This window comes from Acanthochromis polyacanthus, chromosome 19, assembly GCF_021347895.1.
Source record: "Acanthochromis polyacanthus isolate Apoly-LR-REF ecotype Palm Island chromosome 19, KAUST_Apoly_ChrSc, whole genome shotgun sequence".
Taxonomy (NCBI): Eukaryota; Metazoa; Chordata; class Actinopteri; family Pomacentridae; genus Acanthochromis; species Acanthochromis polyacanthus.
The window spans coordinates 14,444,929-14,452,905 of NC_067131.1; the positions used below are offsets into that span (position 1 = coordinate 14,444,929).

A 7,977-nucleotide genomic window follows, 5' to 3' on the forward strand; every position below is an offset into this window, starting at 1 on the left:
GACAAGTACAGAGGTTGCTGATGTTCAGGGGAGACAGAAAAGAGTAAAAAAAAAAAAAGGAAAAAGGACGGCAAAATGGTGAAACAATGTAGAAAACATGTTGGCAAGGGATATGAGGAATATGAAAGGGAAATGTGTATTTGGAAAGAAAAGAAGGCTGCTGTCAAAGAGGCAGGAATGGGAGCAAAGACAAGAGTGATGGGATGGATGAAGGGACATAAGCGGGGTGTTAGGAGGGAGGAAGAGATGCAGATAGAGTGAAGGAGCCTGTCCGAATATGGGGGATTAAAACCACATGTGTCTGCCTGAGGTGAGGACACCGGAATATTGCACACACATGCGAGGAACGAATGCCGTCACTTTGCCCCAACAGGGGCACCGCACGCTTGTTTTCAGGATTTATTTCCCCTGCCAGCTTTTCTGCTCTGCTCACAGAACTTTTAACATGCATCTCCGCTGCATCTGTCTCGCAAAACAAACAAATAAATACGCTCTTCTTTTTTTTTTTTTTTTTTTGTTCCAAGACCATCTTTCCTCTTACTCTGCCCGCTAATGGAACAATACTTTGGTGAGCGTTGCCATGACAAGAAGCTCCCTGGAGAAACCTATGCGGTGAGAAAAGTCATGGGAAGAGGGCAGCGGGGAAACCGGATGCCCAGGACACACTGGAGGGCCCGGTACTATGAAGCGCATCAACCATACTCCAGATATTGTGACTTTTTATCGATCTGATCATATTCTTTGTCTCACCATCCTCTCCTGTCATGTCAAAATTAACCTTTCAAAAAAGAAACTGATTTTATGGTTCAAGAGGTTCCACTTTTGCATTTGAATATACTTTGAAGCATCCTGATGACTTCCCCTGTTTTAACATGTATGTTTATAAATTGTTCCAGGTTACAGAAACATCTGATATCCCCTGATTTATTTACATCATCTTCAGTAAGTGTATTTAGGACAGCTGGAAGAGTGAGAGGGAGGGAGAGGTGAGAGGAGAGGGGTAGCTGGGAGAAAAGGGGGCGAGACAGCCATGCTATGGGAAAGTGTTTTGGGGAAACCAAATTAAGGGGAAGAAAGGCCGGACACAAAGGCCTTTGAAAGCGGCAGACAGTTCCCTTGACATGTGCCTTAAAAGAGATGCTGCCGCTGATGCCAAGAAGGGGGGAAAGGAGAGAGGAGAGAGAGAAAATGAGAGAGGCTATAGGGAGGGAAGGAAGGGGAGATCAAGGAGAAGATGAACTAAAAGTAAGAGGGCAGGGAAAAGTGAGAGCAGGACGACAAACTCTGGACAAAACTCCTTGGAGGAAGAGAAAGAGGAGGGCGGAGGAGGGAAAAAAAAAGCAGTTGAGGGCATGATAGATGTAATGAGTGCGGATAAAGGCATCAGTGCAGGTCTGTGGTCTGTGGAGCAGACCGATTCAAAACACTCTTCAAAGGTATGCACTCTGTGAGCGTGGCCGTGCACATGCATGCATGTGTGAGAATACTTTAAAGAGATGGATTCTGACTGAGTAATTGTGCGCATGAATGTTTGTGTGGGAGAGGCAAGGAAGAGGAAACAGACTGAATTTCAATTGACTGTTAAATGGCACAGATCCCCAATTTTTGAATCCGTTTCTCAAGGTCCCGCTATTTTACAGTGTGTGGAGATCAGTGGTAATGTGTACTGACTGTACTTGTGTAATATTGTTGCTGTCCTGTCTGGTTTTATCCACAAAATGTGTTCTGAATTTAGCTCAACCTCATTTGAGAACAATATTGGTCAAATTTGTCAGTATACATGGAAATATAGAAGTTGTAGCATAGTTTTCAAGCTGATATTTCTGCTCATGTTAATTCTAATTCACCATGCTTGTGAGTCTGGTAGAGGTAAGTTTTTGTGAGTGACTGTCATTCGTAAATGCTGCAGGATGGTGGCACATTTCTGATCTGTGTGTGAGTGGTACTCCCACAAAAAAATCCCCATTTTGGATCTGTTTGATGCTAACCAACACAATGGAGGAGTATAATGGCTGAAAGCACAGCTCAATGGATGCAGTTTGGTAATTTATGGAACTAAAAGAATCGGTAAACAACAAACACCCACTTTTTGTGGTGCTGCTCGCTGCCGATGTCAACAACCAAATAGCAACATGCTTTTTCTGATGCAGATCCAGTCTCTTTGATGCAGGTCGGCCCCTCTCTTTTTCTGTCTCTCCCTCTCTCTTTCTGCTATTGTGTGTCCCTCGGAACTCACACTTACTCTGCTTCCCTTCCTCACACACTCACAGACAAACACACACACATATTATTCCTTCCTTGGGGCTGTGTCTGACTCCGGCATGAAATCAATTTCAGAGCCCGCACCCTCCCACCCCTACTTCGGCGCCCATTTTCTCTCACCATGAAGCGAGACCGTTGCTGTGCCAGCCTGAGAATAAACCCCACCACCACCTTAATGCCCCCCATCCTATCCCAGAATCCCTCAGTGCTCTGCCCTTGTAACGCCAGGCTCCCTTCGTTCCCCACCATCACCCCGCTGTTCAAACTGAGTCTAGAGCCCCTCAACTCTCTGCAGGTTTAGATCAGTACATCAGTATTTTAAATAAGAAAACGCAAGTCACACACATAGCTGAGACCACACACTGCGAGTCTGTAAGGTTATGTTTAATTTTCACCATGGGAATGCTGTTTTACTGCCAAGTGTATGTGTGGAATACCTGTGAAAATTAACTGTACCGTCTGAGGAATTCAAAGACTTACTCAGGTATATCATAAAAAGCTCGCCTTTGATCATCAAAATGCACTAGCAAGGCTAAATGGGAGCCCATTAAACCTCCACATAAAAAAATATCAAAGCTTAACAACAGACTGGCAAAGTGACAACAGCATGAAAAGGCTTGGAATCCCAAAATTGGTATAAAGTGACAAATAGTAAGTTGAAAGAGGGATGGACATACAGAGGTGCGGCGGTACGGCTTTTATCACAGTTATTCCCTCCACTGACACACACCGTTCTTTCCTAATCCACACTGACAGAGTTTTCATCGTCTGAGGAGGTGGGGACGGCGGAGGACTGGAGGGACTCGGCCGAGGTGGGGGACTTTCCTCCACTCTCTCCCCAGTGGCGGTGCGAGTCGAGCGGCTGCAGCCGGGGCCACCAAGGCCCCCTTTGTGCCGGTTATCACCAGGTGGTGAGTGATGGCACCGTGGCCTCCCGCTCTCAGAGAGGCAGCAGGGCTCAGAGGGGAGGAGGAGGAGAAGGTGCAGGAGTGGAGCAGCTTGGAATGTTCCCAGAAGAGACAGAGGGCGCGAAAGAGAGAAAGAGAGAAAGAAAGAGGCTGTTTGAAGAGATGGCAGCGCTGGAGTTGTAGCATCTGTACTCGTCTCACAGGTGTGCTGAGGAGGAATGTGCTTTGCTGTGATGACTCAATAGGGCTTGAACCATCAATGAAATAGCAAAGAGAAAAAAAAACACTTCTAACAGTGTGGGAATTGTCAGGATTTCACTCATTATCTTTCTAGTTCATCTCATAACCTTGTTTTATTTGACAGGCTCCAATTTAACAAGCTGATGTCATCTGAGTTCTAACTAGCTGTGTGTTTCCTGCTATGATTTCATGTCTTGACTCAATTATGCTAACTGAGACACGGTCGCGGGCAATGAGTGACGGACAAACGTCTAGACGGTGAGCGGACATCGAAACACATCTGAGTCACTGGATACTGGAAACTGCCTAGACGACTCAAGGGGTCATAAGTCAGTTTGCCTCCCCACCAGCACTACTCTCCTTCTCCCACGCTTCCTCCATCGCTGACACACCTGTTCTCTCCCCAGCACCCGCGTCCTTTTTGCCTTCAGTCTCTGTCATACAGAAGCATGAATACACACAGATACCAGTGTCACAGACATCTCTCTCTCTCTCTCACACACACACACACACACACATTCCAAACCTTCCCAGCTGCCTGTGCACCTGGGCTGCCAGCTGTCATCGCCGTGGTAACTGGCATACAGCAGGCTGTGTCATTATCACCTGGCTCATCTCCCTCCAAAGGGAAGAAAGACAGAAAGAAGTGGGCACAAGAGGAACAGAGAGGCAGAGGAAAAAGACTGAGAAGGCAGAGCGAGAGGCGATTGTGAATGAGAGGATCACTGAACAATGGTGTAAAGATCAAGGGGTTTAAAGAAAACCAAGGGACACAAACATTAAACACGGTAAAGGAGCAGTGAAAAAGTCATTATTTTTGACACTGAATAATGTCAGAGCAACAGCAATTTCTTTTTTACATACAGTACCTATACAAATGATTCACTCCTCTTAGAAGTTTTCCCCTTTTACTGCTTTTCTAAATTGCATCATGGCTAATTCAATATGTCCTTCTGGACAAGTATTTATACAAAAAAAAAAACAAAATATAATGTCAAAGTGAAAACAGATTTAGTACTTTCAATTAATTATGTAAAATAAATTTCCACAAATCCCTGGTTCACGTCAGAGCCTGGGATCTTTCTGCATGGAGTTTGTAAGTTCTCCCAGTACATGCGTGAGTTTTCACCAGATTTTCCGGCTTCCTCCCACAGTTCAAAAACATACTAAGGTTAATCGGTCATTCTAAATTGTCCGTAAGTGTGAATGTGAGAGTGCTTATTTGTCTCCATATGTAGCCCTGTGAGAGCCTAGCCGCGCTAGACCCATGTTCTGAAGGCACAAGGGTCTAGGACCGCTGGACAGGGAGGGAGGCGGGCTAAAAGGTTGTCTTTCAAATCACTCTGAAGCAGTTGAGTAGGTATACAACCAATCAGCGCAACGAATAGGCTGACGTAGTTCCTAGAGCGCCGGCGGATTGTGGCTAAGTCCCATTAGCTTCCCAACCAGCGGAGCCAACTGGTATATTAAGGATTTGCCATATCCCGTCGGCATAAGTCCCAATACGTCTTTCTTCTCAATGAAACACTTAAGTGCCGTCCTTTGTTTATCTTTCAAGTTGAATTTTAGCTTCAAATCTTTAAGGGCTGTGGCCAAAGCCGAGTGGAAAGATAACTGTTTATTGTGCGCCAGTTGTTTCTGTCAGAATCGTCGCGCCTCTGTCGTCACTTTGTTACGCCCGCCTTCTGACTCCACACTTCATGGTGACTCGTCCGGCCAGTTTTAGGAGAATCCAGCCTCGAGCCTTATGGAGGGTAACTAGACCCACCCTGGCAGAGAATTAAATTCGTTGCCGTGGGTTGTCTAACAGGGCTAGCCGTAGGTAGGCTAGCCCTGTGATAGACTGATGATCTGTCCGTGGTGTCCCCCGCCTTCACCCAAAATCAGCTGGGATAGACTAAAGCCCCTGTGACTCTCATGAGGATTATATGGTGTATAGATAATGGATGGATGGAAGTTTGCACAAATATTCACCACTTTAAGTCAGTGTTTACAAGATGCACCTTTGACTGCAGTTACAACATTGAGCTTATGTATAGGTCTTAATCAGTCTTGCACATCTGGACACTGGGAATTTTACCCAATTTTTCTGTGCAAAGGTACTCAAGCTCTGTCAGGTTGGCCAAGGATTATGACTTTTCAAGTCCAGCCTCAAATTCTCAGTTAGATTGAGGTCTAGACTTTGACTCAGCCACTCCGAGCATTCACTTTGCTGCCTTTAAACAGTTTTCTGTGCAGCTTTTTTTTTATCTGTCTGAAAAGCAAATCTTCTCCCAAGTCACATTTCTCTTGCATCATTTGCCCTCCAGGATTTCCCTTCACTTAGCTGCATTAATCTTACCTTCTACTTTTAAAAACCTACAAGGGTCTACTGCCGGAAAGCACCCCCACATTATGATGCTGCCACCACCTTGCTTCACCGCGGGGATGCTGGTTTGTGATAATGTGTAGTGTTTGGCAGCTGTCAAACACTGCATCTAGACAGGTGGCCAAAAAGCTCAGTTTTGGTCTCATCAGACCAAAGAACCATCTTCCACTTGATTTCAGAGTTTCCCACATACCTACTGACAAAATGTAGCTGAGATTTATTTGAGCTTTTTTCCTTTTTCTTTGTCTTTTCTTTGATTGGAGAAAAAAATCAGGTCAGCAGTTTTCATTATCTCTTCAATTTTACTCACTGATGCTTATAACTCCTTTAGAGGAGTCATAGGTGTCTTGGTGGCCTCCCACACTAGTCTGTCTTGCACTGTCAACATTTTTGACAACACCCTGCTCTATACAGATTCACACATGTGCCACATATCGTCTATTTCTTAAATATGGATTTACTCCAAGTACTCCAAGGGATAGTATATATTTTCTTGTATCTATTCCCTGACTTATGCTTTTCAATAACGTTACATAGTTGCTTAGAGTGTTGTTTTGTCTTCACGATGCAGTTATAGGCAGGAGTACTGCTTCATTAGTGTCTGGACCTTCCCATTATGAGTGTCTTTATACTACGGTTACTTCAGACACATTTACTGCACACAATAATTTCAATAAATGTGTTACTTCTCGCATGAATTGACTGCATCTGTGATGAATTAAGTGAGTTGCTTCCAAGAGGATGAATACTGGCGCCATCACTCATTTTACATTTTATATTTTTAATTCATTGGCATTACTTTGTAGAAATCTATTTTCACTTTGTCATAAAAAAGTCATTTTTGTCAATTCTTGGAAAAGAAAAAAAAGCCAAATTAAATTGACTACTTTTTCAGTGTTAAAAAGCTAACAATACTGTAGTGTAAATTCATTATATTAGAGATAATGGAGAGGCATTGCTGTGTCACATGATAGAAGTGAAAAAGTACTGAGACTTGTTTTTGGGTGGAAAAATACTCAAGGTCATGACATGAAGTTTCTTTTCAAGTGAAACTGTCGGTTTTTTCAGCCTGCCTCACTGGTCAGACTCCCACTCTGATAATCTGTATGTCATAGTGACCGTCTCTTCTGCTGCAGAAAACATATCTTGTGCTCATTAAAGGAAAACCAAGAAACAATGACCTGACTGTGTGGTGTCCACTGATAAGTTGAAACCTCCACAACAAATACTTCTTGTAGGCACTGCACTAAACCTCCCCTGTCATTCCACACCTGCCCACCAGACATCACTGTTGAGTTTCCCCAAGACCTGATCCACTCAGCTGCTCTGTATTTACCATCAGTGTCAGTATACATGAATAATGGCCTAATCTTTGCCTCCACCCTAGACATTAAACCCTTCGGGACTTAACTGGCGTCACCTGGTAACTGATTTAATGTGAGGCTGCAAGTTCTGGAAATGGTCTGAATTAGAATGGGACATAACTTTGCAAAACACCTATCACGTTACCTTGACGACGCCAAAACATGTTTAGCACTATTGTGGATTTGGGGCTTTTTATTTTACATATTTTACTTCCTTCATGGCCAAGACACTTAAGGGAAAGCATATTTGGAATTTATCATCATGCCATCATAGGACAAACAACTACACACAGTTCTGACTATGAATCACCAGTGAGCTATGTGTTTATACTTACATGTAAACTTATTTTTTCTTGTAATGTTGGTGTTGGTTGCTCCTTCTGTGCTTGTTCCTTTGCTCTTTTTTAACACTTCGAGGCTTCTTCTGGTAACCCCTTGTATATCATCACAATGCTATGAACTGTGCTCAGTTAGGTAAAGTCTGCAGATATGTGGACTTATGGAAAATGTGCATACAGAGTTCAAAATGTCCACAATAAAACACCCACATGCACTTAGCAGGAACACACTTTAGAGTCCGTGAGTGTGGATATTGAGACTGGGGCATGTTAGGGTAGCAGCATTATATTGCATAACAGTGATGGCCACTGTCTTGACCATGTTTTTGCCTTCAAAACACGGCAAACAAAAATGCCAAGACACTAAGTAACAAAGAAATTAAAACAAGTTCATTGCTTATAAGAGGTGATGTACATTTTCTGTAGGTGATCTGTGATGCATTGTTAATTGCAGTGCCCAAGTGGGAGGTGAAACATTAAATGACAATTAAGTATTT

General features: G+C 43.6%; 1 long non-coding RNA gene across 1 annotated transcript; it reads left to right on the forward strand.

The window, feature by feature from the left end:
- Window positions 1–1,203: 1,203 nt before the first annotated feature.
- Window positions 1,204–6,958, forward strand: LOC127531159 (uncharacterized). The gene is made up of 2 exons (XR_007938153.1): window positions 1,204–1,436; window positions 3,019–6,958. It is a non-coding gene; the product is annotated as an uncharacterized LOC127531159 (long non-coding RNA).
- The last annotated feature ends 1,019 nt before the right edge of the window (window positions 6,959–7,977 follow it).